This window comes from Rousettus aegyptiacus, unplaced genomic scaffold (genome assembly GCF_014176215.1).
Source record: "Rousettus aegyptiacus isolate mRouAeg1 unplaced genomic scaffold, mRouAeg1.p scaffold_m13_p_7, whole genome shotgun sequence".
Taxonomy (NCBI): Eukaryota; Metazoa; Chordata; class Mammalia; order Chiroptera; family Pteropodidae; genus Rousettus; species Rousettus aegyptiacus.
In genome coordinates this window covers 45,762,813-45,777,570 of record NW_023416310.1, presented here as the reverse complement: position 1 = coordinate 45,777,570, position 14,758 = coordinate 45,762,813, and the positions used below count along the sequence as shown (strand labels likewise).

Sequence of the window (14,758 nt, the reverse complement as noted above, 5' to 3'; positions counted from 1 at the left end):
AGGGGTGCCTAAAAGCTGTGGTGCCCCAGAACCTAGAAGGAACAGAGGGGCCATTACCTGGTTGGGGGCTTTTCCGGAAGCAGTATTTGCTCCGCAATCACATTTTTAGAAACACTTAGAGGGAATGTTGATTTAGGGGAGATTATGGGCGTCTAAAGTCCTATGCTGCCGCCTGATGTTTCTATACTCTGAGAAACTCTATCAGAGACTATTAGAATATCATTTTACAGAGGAAGACAATAAGGCTCAGAGAGGTGAAGTGACTTCATCAAGGCCACACAGCTAGTCAATGGCAAATCTGAGACTGTGACCAAGTATTCTGGTTCTCCATCTAGTATTTCAATTCACTGAACACCTGTTCCTTGTAGGGTGGCTACTGGGAACGAGAAGGGTGAGAAGAGGAAGTAGTGAGAATTGGAGGGAGCTGGGCCCAAAATCCGAGCGGGTAGGACAACAACAATTTTGTCCTCTTTGAAAACGGAGTCAGAATTAGGATAGGGATAACTTTGGCTTGTAATTCAAATGGTTAGACATTTGCTATTAAAATCATTAATAGTGTTATCTTCTAAAGGCAGGATGTCTCGGACAAAAAATATTCCAAGACTTTTTTTCTTTTCTTTTCTTCTTCTTCTTCTTTTTTTTTAACCCCAGGGAGGCTATCTCTTCTAAGGGAGCTTATGTTTCCAATTTTCTTCCTAGTAACACAGTCCTCATATTGACTCTTTGTCTGTACCGGGCAGTTCGTGGTGCGTGCGCGTATGTGGGCAGTGGCCCTGGGCGGCGGGACTGCGGCAGCGTGGGGCGGCGAGCACTGCGGGCGGGGGCACTGCAGCACCGCGGCCCGGGGCGGCGGGGCAGCGGCCCGCTGGAGGGGGCGCTGTGGGCACCGCCAAGCGTCCTTTTGTCAGCGCGCACCGCTAGGAGAGCTCTCATTTCCTCCCAGCCTCGAGCGGGAAATGGATTTAATTCTGACCGCAGGGCTGTAAGGGACGAGCGGGAACGAACGCCTTTTGTCAAGGAGTGGCAGCCTCTGTTGTCTGTAAATCACCAGTGACGCGGAGAAGCTGCATTGCTGGTGGAATTCCAGGCGGCTCTGACAAGTGCGGGGCTGCAGGATGGGGAGAAAACATTGCTCTGCAGATTAGCTGGGTGCATTCATTAAGCAGGTCCAAAAGAAAAGAAACACACACACACACACACACACACACACACACACACACACACACACGAAACAAAACGAAAATAACAGCCCACAGCGGAAGTCCGGAGATGGATAAGAAGCCGTGCAGAAGGTAAGCCCGTCTCTGGAATGGGTACCGTGGGCTTGCCTTGGTTTTGTTTATTTTAATGGAATTCGAGACCCTACAGCATCCTTCCACCGTGCGGGAGCGGGCTGGTCCAGATGCGTGAGCGTGTTAGTGAGTGCGTCTGCGATGCAGCCCTTCCCCGTGGCTGTGTTTTATGCCTAAAGGTTTCTGTTGGTGATGTAACACTGGAGGTTCTTTGGAAACCTAGTCTCTGCATAGGGACGGTCGGACCCGCTCGTCGCGAGCCAAACGCCTGACAGGTGGGGCCTTTTTATCCGCCAGGAGGGCTGGTGGCAAGACTCTCCTCGTCGGCCTGCCCCTCCCTCCCCTTCCGACTCGGCCACCGCCCTCCGGGAGAGCAGTGCTGGGCGCGCTAGGAGGAGCTGGGCCTGTTCCCCAGACCATCGCCCCCGCGACGCGCTCCGCTGCAGCTGCGGGGCGAGCAGGTGCGGCGTCGTTGGCCGCTTGAATTTGGAGCAGGAGACCTGGCAACTGAGCGGGTCCCGGTGGGTTTGGATTTTTATGTGACTCCAGTACTTTGGAGGGAAAAAAGGCCACTGTCCCCAAGGAGGTCTTGCTGGTCCGTTCATCTCTTAGCTTTCATCTTCCCTCTCCTCTCTTCCCCTGCCCCCACGCCCTCCCACTCCCTCCTGCACCTCTGGAGGAGGCCACCCTCCGGCCCGGCAGCGAGGGCCAGCGTCTGCTTGTTTTAAAATCGCAACCGTACCTGGTATTGGGGGAAGGATGGGAGGGGCAGAATGCTTTAGGATGCTGATCAGGCGCTCGGGTCTAGCCTATTGTCTCGCCTTTTCTCCCTTTTCTTCTTTAATCTCCTCCCCTACCTACCCCCTACCCCGGAAAATAAGACGGAGAGGGGGAGAGAAAGAAAAAAGCCCCAACCCACACCCTATCAAATTCTTTTAAAAACTGTCATTTATCTGTGACACATGATTATTACCCATCTGTTTCTTTACGCCCACTCTTCCCTCCTTTCACAGTTTGTCTTCTAAGATTTAACTGACTCAAATGAGCCTTATAAATAACAAATCAAATCTCAGTTTTCTAAATGGACATTTTGTGTTTTATGAGTATCCCCAAAGGAGGGGAGCAAGTGAATGGAGAGGGTGGACTCCCCTCCTTTCACCTCTAGTGTGTGGATCCAGCTGGGATACAGGAGATACTTAACTTGGGCAGTGAGGGGTGGGCTCATTGAGTGGATTTGAAAATCATGTTTCATTTTAAGGGAAAAATAGTTGGCCAACATTTGGAGTGAAAGTGACTTAAATGAGTAAGACTGGAGAGGTAACTGAAGTTTTGGACTTGCAAGTCATTCCGCTCAGTAACATATTAATAGTATACGTTAGAGATTTTAAAAAGGGGGTTAGGTCATTTAATATTTTCAGTTTATAATGTTGTACCTTTATTCTGCAATGTGATCCAGATATTTCTCAATGCCTGTGGACCAGGATCTTGCCCAGACCCCCACCCCCAATTGGGCACAATAAAAGCAGACTTTTCAGTATTAGTATGATGTGAATACATTTTGGAGAACTACTAATGATAAATCATTCTTTAATCCAAAATCCATAACATTTTTGTAGCAAGTCCTGTGTTCCTTCTCATCTACCAAATTCTTTAGCCCTGTTAGAAATGCGATTCTCACGTACACAATACACAACACTGCCTGAAATGACACACCACATGTAGTTCCTAGTCTTGGGCTAAATATGCTTTAAATATTAGTATAGTGCTGGAATTAGCACATCTCAGCTATTCTTAAGAGTTTACAGGTGATCAGATGTGTTTGTTGGCAGAGATTTTAATGTCGATTTTTAAATATATATAAAGATGCTTTGATAAATATACTTATTACCCACATTGTTCCACAGGAGATTTAAGACAGTTTATAGGAATTCATAAAATAAAGCAAGGCAGGCTAACTAAGAAGCAGATGGGAAAGAAAACCAGGAAACTAAGTGTAGAGACACAAAATGGTATTAAGAATGGGACTAATGCAAAAATACAAGCATAAGACCCTCTATAATTTTCAGCTCTCAACTTTCTAGTAGCTCATGTAAAAAGGGAAATTGGCCAGCCCATGGCTCATATGTTTTATTTATTTGTTGACTCATTCACTCACTTATTCATTCAACAAACATTCAGTGAGGACCTACTACATGCCATGTTCTGTGAGACATAGACATGGTCTCTGCGCTGATGGCACTTACAGATGAATGCAAGAAACAGACATTCATGTAGAAATCTCTCTGATGAATATATATTTACAAATTGTGATAAAAACTTTGCAGGGAAAGCATGAAACACAACATGTTCAGAACATAAAAACAAACAAAAAAAACTTTTAAAGAGAATCACAACAATTCTTGATTCTAAGAGCTGAAAGGAACTTTTTTCAAATATGAAACAGTGTTTGGAATGGCATTTTCAATCGTGTCCTCATTAGACTCATCAGACACAGGATGGGTTGCCTTCGGATTTTTTTTTTTTTTTTTATCTAGCATCTCTCCATGTAAGCTCGTATCACACTACACATCTCTCAGACCCCTGAGATTCTAAGGATATATGTATTTTAAGGGATCTGTATCTTCTTTAAAATTAGTGATTTCTTTTCAGTGATATAACCTTAAATAATGAATAATAAAAATGTGTTCTGGATAATCTGACAGCCACCTCAATATCAGTGCTGAGGCCTCTGTTTGCCTCTGTATTTTCCCATGTGAGCTAGAGGCAGGCCCGGTGTCTTGGATCACAGTACGAATGAGAAGAGGGGACTTGAAACAGGGGCATGTGGGGAGAGAGGTGAGGAGGCACAGGGCACAGGCTTGCCAAATTCAAAAGAATAGCTCCTGGGGACCACTGCTGGACTGGCCAGGAATGCAGCTCTCATGCCGGTTCTACCCAGAGAGGACCAAGCCTCAGGAATTTATTAGCAGCAGGTGTTGTAGTAAAAATGCAATGAAAAAGTTACTGTTGCTGGTTTCAGCAATAATTGGATTAGATTTCTATTTAATGAAAACTGGCTTATGTCCACAGCAATGACACAGGTAATTTGGTGTAATGATTAAATGGAACTGGACTGTCTACTTAGCTAGGAGACTTCAGGCAAGTTAGTTAACCTCTCTGTTCTTCAGTTTCCTCTTATGTTAATATGTGGATAAATATGTGGTATTGATTTCAAAGTGATATTGTGAGAGTTAGAGGTATTACATGTAAAAGACTCGCAGCATATAGTAAGGTTCAATAAACTTTAGCGATTATTACTAAGTTTATTAGTGTGAAGAGACACCTCATTTATATAGGGACTTCAGGGTGGTTTGAATTTCAGTAGAATCTTTAATTCCGATATCTGATTATCTTCAAGTAGCAAACACGTTTTTGAGGTTACTCATATTGTTTTGCAAGGCATGCTTTATATGTTGTCTGCATTTGTATTTTTAAAATCAAAATTCAGAAAATGGTAACGTGTAGTGACTAGACCCAAGGGTATATCTTTCTATTGTTAAACCCCAAATGGTGTTTTAGTTTCAGCAAAACAATATTATCTGTTGCAGTGAATTAATTTAACGAATTTGATAAAGTCTGAGAGTTGTATTTATTTGCACATTTGTTTTGGCATTTTAGTTTTGTAAGAGCTATAAAGTATAAGTGTTTAGAACTGGTCTTTATGAGTGTACATATTTAAGTAACATTTTAATAAGTGATTTATGTCCATGAGAAATTTTTTTCTTTCAAAAAGAATTTCTATGTAGTTTATGCATTTTGAACTATGTACAAGGACACACCTAAGATTCTTGGAAGAGAATTTTGAATCTCTAGAAGAGAAAGTGCAGCCCCAATATTTGACTTTGTATACCTTGACTGCCATAGTTTTAGCCTGCAAGAATTTTCAGGCAGTAACACCAAAAACTGCCCCTGTATTCAACATCAGCAAAATCCCACAGATTCAAGGAGCACCTATGAAATGGCAAGCTGCCAGCAAAGACTCATCTTGACCTATCTTCCAGGATAAACTACACATGGAAGGTTTGTCGATGTTATGGAACGAAGTGAAAAAAAGAAAGTGCAATGTTCAATTGTATGGATTAAAACAAGTTTATTGAATATATTGTTCAAATCTATTTAAAAATTTTTTTTGTACCTAAGTGATCTTTCAAAGATTACCATAAATGTTAGTTTCCTACCATAATCGGGTTTTTTGGTAGCTTTCCTTTTGATATATACGTATCATAGATGTAGACATAAATATTTCACAGAAATACACACATACACACATGCACAGAGTCATATTTGATGGCCAGGACTTAGGAGTTTCTTGGGATGAGGGGCTTTCAGTGCTAAAGCCAGGACGGTGCCAGGCAAAGGAGGACGGAGACAGACCCCTCTTAGTTTCAGAGGACAGGGAGAGAACAATGGACCCAGATTCTTTAAGGACTTTCTAGAAGATATGGTACAGATGATGCCAATCAATATTAGCCAGCTCATGATTCAACAAGGGTCCCTCCTGGGAAGAAGCAGGGACGTTCTCCCAGCCGAGTCCTAGAATATTCCTTAGGCTCACTGCACCAGGCCCAATGGGTTGTGGTGCGGTTGGGTGAGGGCAGGGCTGTAAATCAAAGGGTCCTAGGAACTCTTATCAGCACCTTCAACCTGGGGTGTCTGGACACCCAATCCTGACCCCCAATCCTGACATATGCTGAGGGAATCCCCAGTAAAGTGAGGCTTTAACATAGCCAGCTTTAACCCAGGTCAGTTCTGAACACCACAACAGTTACAGCTCTAAATAAAGATATACATGAGTACATAAATGAATGCCACTTGGTCCAGCAGTAAATACTCCTAATATATTTGCTCTGACACAGGACCGCACCCACAAACAACCCAGGCAGGACCTGGATTCCAGGAAGTTTAGGACGTAGTTGCCAGAAAACAAATTTCAGTGCTCCATGTGATATCTGGATGATCTTCCCTTGGCCCAGCCTTGAAGTGGCAGGAAAAGACTTACAAGTAGCAAATCCCTCTGGCTTCTATGAATGGCAGCTCTAAAGACCATTTGATACCCTCCACCCCATCCTCACACATATACAGATAGCTGACTGGACCAGACATGGACCTGTAAGGACTTGGAATTTCAGGCCAGATGCCATATTAGGCCAAACAGGGGAGGGGAACAGGATGAGGAAACAAGCAAACAAACCAAAAAACAAAAAGCAAAAAAACCCACCCCTCCCCTTGCCAAAAAAAAAACAAAAAACAAAAAACAAAACGCAAAAACAGATATGAGGGAAATCATGGGTTATCCCCCTACTTCCCTGCCAATTTAGACAAGAAGCCACCAGCTTCCTTCAGGCGGCCACAGTGATTCCCGTTAGTGTAGCTTCTGCGAGGCCCAACTAGGCTTTGGTCTCTTTGTTGATGAGGTTGCCCTCCATCCTGCCTGGGCTCATTTTGCTTGTGTTTCCATTTCACACAGCCCCACTGCTCCTGGCTGGAACTCTGGATTACTCTAGAGCCTCCCCCTTCTCTTCCCGACATTGAGCCCAACCTCTCTCCATCCAACTACAGCAATCCTTCCTAAACAAGAATTGAATCTTGTCATTCCTCTACCCAAACTCCTTACCCACCTTTCCTGCTTACAGCTTCTTTCTTCACACTGTATCCTCTAGGTCCACCGAACCATGGGCTGAACCACCATCTTTCTGAACATTATCTCCCTCCCCTTCCCACCCCCCACCAGCTTCCTCACCTTTCACAGGCTCTTTTCTCCACTTTATATACCCTACCCACACTTTTTGTCTGTCAAGTTGGTTCTTTAAGGAAGCCAATCAAAGACACAAACTTCTAGCAAGCCTAATTAAGACAAAAAGAAAAAAAATGAACACTAGAAGTGACATGTAGAACAAAGAGATGAAGAAATTTGAAATCATAAGAATACTCTGCATTATTGTATACTAACATGTGAAAATCTTGATGAAATGGACAATTTTCACAGAAAATATCAACTACCAATATTTACTCCAGAAATTGAATGTCATGTTCCTGGATGGGAAGAATCAATGTTGCAAAGATGTCCACTGCTCACAGATTCTGTCGTGTGGATGGCAGCCTTCCTGGTAACTAGAAGTGATGCAAATTTGTTCCTATTTTTATATTCCTTTGGTAATTTTCTGTAGATCTTTGAAAGGGGTAGTTAAATGCTTGTGCTGAATTGTGAATCATTTTATTGAAGGGAAAGTTAATACATGTGTATTTAAATGTCTTTGTAAAAATGTTTTTCTTGAAGGACAAATGAATTTATTAAACTTTGAAATGCATGGGGACTTTATGAAGACAGAATTTCATTTAACAATGGACATGATTTTCTGCCCATATTATTTTATTGAGTATGAATTTCATCATGTTTATTTTCTTTGCTCAACATGGAGCCTGTATAAGAATCTCTTGACTTTTACTTTTAAAAATCTATGGTGAAAAGACACCAGAAAAATGAGGGTGGGCTCAGTTCTTTCTTTCCTGTGTCAGATGGCAGAGCATCCACACTGGTTATTTCAGCATTCCTTTATTTAGAATTTATTCTCCTTCCCTCTTAGCACCACATTTCTCTTAGATTCTTCCAACACCCTCATTTGTGTCCTAAATTAGCTACATCTGTTACCATAGTTATGCGGTATCTAGCTTAACCCATCTGTGCTTGTTCCAACAGTACTGTGCGTGAGACTTCCTTTCTCATATTTCATAAAACATACCATTATTTTATTCTTCTTCTCCTGTCCCCAATCTTTATTGTTTTAAAGGCAATACATGTGCATAGTTAATCAGTCATACAGGACTGAAGGGCTTCTAGCAAGAAGCAAGACTTCCTGCCTCACCCCAAATCCTTTATCCAAGGGCAAACGACTGTGTTTAGCTGTGCTCTCTATTCTATTTCTCAAAATAATATGCAGATATTGCTGTGTCCGAATTTATCAACTTCGATCATCATCTGGTGAGTTTCCGCGTAAAAGCCAAGGATGTAACTTATTTACACCATGCCTACATCTCCTCACCACCTTTCATCCCTGCCACTCCAGCCAATAAATTTCTTAAAACCAGATTTTGCATTTCACGACTGTTGACTGGGTCATTTCACTCTCTCCTCTGTAAGATAAGGGTATTATCACCACCTCACCTTGCCTGCTTCCTCCTTCCTTCTAGCTGAACATTTACTTTTGCATTATCAAAATTGATAAAATATTCATTCTGTTCCACAGCCATAGTGGGTTTCCATGGTTTGTCTATAAGGTAATTCTAAAAGCTGAAAACTCTTAAAGTGTTCAGTACTTCATTTAGACCCAGAAAGTAGGACCTAATGGAGAAACTACGTGAGCTAAGCTAGTGTGTCCTTGCAGGGGAAGGGGCCGCTGGCGTTCTCTGCCTGGATGAGAAGGAAGGGTCTGAGGGTGCCAAAGCCTCTTTATTCAGAAAGAAAATCTGCACAAGAAATTTGTTGCCTCTATGTTTCCATCTAATTTGGAGATTACTGCTTCATTTTTCAGCCTTAGCAATCATCGTTAAAACTGAAAACAGTTTGGGGATATTGCTATATATATCTTAACTCTGCTAAAGCCACAGTCTGTAAAACTGTTGTCATCTTTGAAGCCTGCACTTGTTATATTTAGTTCTGAGCTGAAGATATATCAAGATTAAGGATGTCAAAGAATGTTTTAAAAAATCTCCTTTTAACTGTTTAATATATTTATGGATGAAATCCAATATCTAGGCTTTATCTCAAAATCATCTTTTTATGGGAGGATAAAGAGGGTTAGAGGTGAATTAAGATAGACTGTAAGTTGATAATTGTTGAGGCTGGATATTATCTATCATCTAAACTGGCACTTTTTTGAGCGAAAGGAGATGTAATTAACAATTACATTGAAACGAGAAGTGTAACCTGGACTCTCTCAGGCAAACTGCTAGGTGATGGGTTCTTGGGGCTCATTATAGTATGCTCTCTAAGTTTGTATACTTTCAAATTTTTCCACAATTAAAAAAGATCTGTTGTTTTGTCCTGTTTGCTGTTTTATTAAAAATGGAGCTTTTCATCAAGCCTGCTGGGACGTGAGGAGCAGGCCAAGAAAGTGGGGCTTCTGTTTGCAGAGCCACTCCTCATGCTGATCTGTAACTATCTTGGTGTCTCCCCTATTCAGGGTACTTCATTACCTTTAACCTGCTAAACTATTCTTTCAGTGAGTAAGGTTTTGAGAAGGTCTCCATTCCCACTTCGTAATTCCCATGGCCCATTGTAACTTGTTTTAATGATATTTTTGCTGCTGTAATTGTGAGGTGGTGTGGGCGAGGCTCTTGGACAAGGCAGCAAGGGTGGGCTCTGCCTTTCAGGATGTCAGTCATTTTGATTTTGCCTATGAGAGGGCCCAGGTGACTATGGATTTGGAATAAGATCCTTTGTGCCCTATTCAAGGAGGGGCTGAGATGGATGGCTGCCCAGCTCCCAGATGGCACTTGGGAGGGATTCTGAAAGTCTCGGGCAAGGTACTGCATCATATGTGGGTTCTTTCAAGGCTAGAATGCTTCTACTGTAGGATTGGAAACTAGGTTTTTAAAAATGATTTATTCGTATGCTGTTTGTGTTGCTGGTATATTTACTATTGTGTTCCCCCAATATTGTACAGAAGGTCATTTTTTTTTAACAGTATTGTATGAAAACTATGCAGTACCTATGCACAAGTACTCTGCTGTGGGTCTAGAGGGTCACTTTTTAATTTATTTATTTGTGTTTTTAAAATTAAGCGTATTGAGATATGATCTACATGTATAGTAAAATTCACCTTTCTTAGATGTATAGTTCTATGAATTTAACAAATATTACAGTCATGAAACCTCTACCACAATCAAGATTTTAAAAAGTTCCCACAGCTCCCGGCAACCACCCATTCGTTTTTGGTTTTGCCTTTCTGTAACGTTATGTAAACGGGATCAGACAATGTAGCCTTTTGTGCCTGACTTCTTTTACCTTGCACAATGTTTGTGAGATTCATCTGTGTTGTTATAATGCTAACAGTTCAGTTTTGGGATTGCTGCATAGTATTCCTTTGGATAGCTGTACCACAGTTTGTTTAGCCTTCACCTATTAAAGGACATTTGGATTATTTCCAGTTTTTGACAATTATGAATAAAGCCATTGTATGTACTGGAAGGTAGGTTTTTGTGTAAGTGCAAGATTATAATTCTCTGCCATGTGGTGTGGTAAATGTATGCTTAACTCATAAGAAACTGCCAAATTCTATCCACAATAACTGTACATACCATTTTGCATTTCCACCAACAGTGTATGAGAATTCTAATTGCTCCTCACGTGGTATTGCTTTTTTTCCCCTTTTTTCCCCCCAAATTTTAGCCATTATGATTGCTGTGGGGTAGTATCTCATGGTGATTTTAATTTGCAATTCCCTAATGATCAATGACACTGAGCATCTTTTCATGAGCTTGAATGTCATAGTATCTCTTCTTTGGTTGTGTCTTGTTTTTTAAATGTCAGTAAGCCTCTGCCACTCTAAAGCAAACAGGGAAGCATGTTTCCTTAGTCTCAAAGGGGGAGCAGAAGCATACTGTGGGGGAGTGGAATGAGGGGATGTGGGAAGAGCTGCCTAAGAGGAAGGCGATGTTGGAGGGCGGTGGGTAAAGTCAGGTGCTTGGGTATCTGATCCTTCCCTCCTGCATAGGCCCCTTCTGGAGTTCTTCTCTGGAGGATTTTGTGGTTTGTATTGAGAGGTTGCTCCTTAGGGAAGGAGGGAGGAAGAGAGGAAGATAGCTGAAATATTGATTCCATTATTTTTAGTTTGCTTACTTCAGTTCTGGTCTTTATACCTTTAGTTCAGCAATGTCTCTTTAAAATAGACAAATAGACAGATAGCAGCCCTACTGTTAATTTTGGGAGGGTGATGAGAAGGTGCATAAAAGATGTTTAAGAAAATGTATGTTTAAATTTGATTGGCATAGGGACTAGAAGATATATTTGTCCAGTCATGTGAATAGCAGCACTACTTACAACCTATAAAACATGGAAGCAACACAAGTGTGGATAAGGAAATGTGGTATATACATACAATGGAATATTATTCAGCCTTAAAAGGAAGAAAATTCTGACATATACTACAACATAAATTAACCTTGAGGACATAGACTAAGTGAAATAAACTAGGCACAGAAAGACAAATACTGTATGATTCCACTTACATGAGGTACTTAGAGTAGTCAAATTTATAGAGATAGAAAGTAGAATGGTAGTGGCCAGGGGTGGGGTGCACGTGGGGTTAGTGTTTAATGAGTATAGAGTTTCAGTTTTGTAAGATGAAAGGAGTTACAGAGATGGGTGGTGATGGCTGCACAGCATTATGAATGTACTTAATACCACCGAACTGTACATATAAAAAGAGTTAAGATGGTAAATTTTATGTGTATTTTACAGCCATAGAATTTTATTTTAATGCAATCGAGGTATACTGGCAATGATGAGTAATTTATCACAGCGGTAGATAAGTTTGTTGGGTGTGACTATGCATATCAGTCATTCAGTCAGTCAACAAGTGTTTACTGAATACCCTCTAGGAGCAGCTACTGTTGCAGGTGCTGGGGATGCCATGGTGAATCAGGAGGTCACGCTCTAGTAAGGAGAGAAAGGTGCTAAATGTGAAAATAAACAAACAGTGCCAGGCACTGATACCTGTACAAAAAGTAAATTCAGATCATGAGAGAGAGTGACCACAGAGGCTGCTTTAACCAGAGTGGCCAGGGAAGGCCTCTCTGGGGAGGTGACTTAGAGCTGACTTAGGCGGATTAGTGGGACTGGGTTGGAGGATGAGGTAGTACTGGCTGATTGCAGGTGTTTCATTTTGCTAGTTGAAACAACGTTGTTGGCTGAAAGTGGGAGTGAGGAGGGTGTGGAGGAGATTTAAGGAGAGAAGAGTATACACCAAGGAAGGGCAGGTTGCCAGGCAATGCTAAGAAATCATTGGAAAGGTGTGGATGGAATTTTAAAATGAGTCCTCTCCACATAGTTGCGTGCAGGGGTCAACTACTCAGAAGTACGCCAGGAGCAAGGTCATGTAGCATTTAACCAAAGGTGGGGTTCTCACATTCTGTGAGGCGAGAACAGCAATGGAGAGAGGGATGGAGGAGTCAGAGGTGTTTCGCAAGGAAATGGTTACCCAGCTGAACGATTTATTTAAGCTTATTTATTTAAGATCAGGAGAGATGTGAAGAGTGAAGTTTGGGGGTAGGTAATGAAAGAGTAGAAAGCCTCAGAGACGTTGGAGAATTACTAGAGGGGGGATATCAGAGTAAGTGGGCTGGAAGGGGATGGTCAAGAAATAGGATGCGAAATCTAGATTTTGGCGATGGTGATCTTATTGGTGACAGCAAGATCTAGGGTGTATGATCATGGGAGTGGGTGGCTGAGGCTGGGGTGAAAGTAGAGATAATTGGCCTTAGAGGCCAAGGAACTGTAAGTCTGGGTGTTGGGTAGATTGCTGTGTGGACGTGTACCTGAAGTCATCAGGAAAGAGAAAGGATAGTGATGGAGGGGAAATGGTGAAGTCATCATTGAACAAGGGGAGTGACCAGGGGAGTGGTAGAGGATAGCCACAGGGGCAGGGGGGTGATAGGAAGTCTGTCTAGTTGGAAGACGTGTGGTCCCAGGTCAATGAGGTTTTTGAAGCAGTGGAAATAGATGGAGGTGGGGTTGGGGCACAAGGAGGCTGTCTACACTGCCCCCAGGTCCTGAGTATGCTCAGGGGAGAGTCAGGTTTTAAATTTGATTTTTGGATCACAGAAATTGGCTTTTTGTAGCTGGATTAGGGAGTGCTGCAAATAATTATGTGATTATTCAATGACATTGGTTTCCAAGCAGGAAGGAAGGTAATCAAAGAGGCACTATTGACTGTGGCCTTGTTCAAAACTCACTTAAAGGCAATTAACAGTGTCTGGTGTTGTTTACCAAACTACTAGTCTCATGAGAGCCCTCCCAGCAGTTCTCGCGAATTATGAGAAGAGAAGGACAAACTTCCTCTCTTGAGGCATCTTGTGTTCTCCTGTCAGTAATTCCCACATCACCCTCGGCCATAAATCTCATGGAGAGGACGAAAGGCTTCTGTCCTTTCATATCACCATCTTGCTTTGGCTGTGGATGATTCCTTTGTCTAAACTTGCTCTGCTGATGGTGACCTCTAACGTTATAAACTGCTTATGGGAATAATGAGGACAGATGGAGAAGATGCACTTTCTCATAATTCATGGCTCATGCATCGGAGCAGGACAGTTTTGGAAGCATATGATGGGAAAGTGTGGGCTTTCTCAAATGCATGGCCAAAAATCTCAAAATACCTCATACTACCTGGCAGTCCTGAGGCATTTACTTTTCCACCACCAAAATAACTAATTCACTCCTCCTTTAAAAAAAATCTCCTTCCCTACCCACCCCACCCCCCTTGCTGGGTGCCTCCAACTTCATTAAGAAACAGAAGCAATGAGCTTGAGTGGCCCTGCTTCTATCAGGGGCCATCCTCCCTCTGGGCTCTGGGCCCCCTTTCCTCTCATCTTCTCAAAAACATCACTCCAGCAATTGGTCTTTTTTCCCCTCTTTTCTCTTGCTTAACCCACCAACCTGCCTCTCTCTCTCTCTCTTTCTCTCTCCCTTGCCCCCACCCTCTCTCCCTCTCTCCCTCTCTCTCTCTCTCCCTCTCTCCCTCTTCCTTCCTCTTTCTTTCTCTCTTTCTCCCCTTCCTTTGTCTCTTCCTCTCTCTACCTTTCTCTCTCTCCCACTCTCAATTGCAACATTCCCATCGGCATTCAGGCTTGCTCCAACATCTCCTACCTAAGCATCTCAGCTACTATCCCATTTCTTTCTTTATGCTCTCAGCCATACTCCTTGCAAGAGTTACCTTTGCTCACTGTCTCACTTCCTCTTCTCCACTTGGTCTACTGTCCTCTCTATGCTACCGAGGCTGCTCTTGTCAAGGTCACTGATGACCTCTTTGTTGCCAAATCTGATGGCTTCTTCTCTGTTCTTTTCTTACTTAACCCACTAGCCCCATTTAATATGGTGGATCACTTCTTGAAACATTCTGTTGTCTGGCTTCTGGGACCCTTTAGTCTCCTTTGGTTCACTGGATGTCTCTGCTCTTCCTCTGTAGGGTTCCCTTCTCCTCTACCAGACCTCAAATGTGGAGAACCCCATGAATCTGCCTTGGGCCACCCAGTATTCTTTACAGACTCTCCCCATGGGAGCTCATCCATGCCTTACCTTTAAAATCATTTATATGCTGAGGAGTATAAAGTCTCTGTCTCCCTAGAACTCTAGCTTAGTGCTTCTCAAACTTTACATGCATATGGATCATATGGGGATCTTGTTAAAATGTAGATTCTGATTCTACTGGTCT

General features: G+C 42.5%; 1 protein-coding gene across 6 annotated transcripts in view; it reads left to right on the top strand.

Annotated features, from left to right (window-relative positions):
- Positions 1–934: 934 nt before the first annotated feature.
- The window catches only part of ADD2 (adducin 2), an 89,483-nt gene continuing 75,659 nt past the window's right edge, over positions 935–14,758 (top strand). For 4 of the 6 annotated variants that reach the window (XM_016155848.2, XM_016155831.2, XM_016155860.2 and 1 more), the window contains exon 1: positions 936–1,292. The gene's annotated coding sequence lies outside the window, so the exon portion shown is untranslated. Of the gene's footprint in view, positions 1,293–14,758 lie in introns of all 6 variants that reach the window. The other 2 variants (XM_016155870.2, XM_036224597.1) reach the window with 1 other exon arrangement.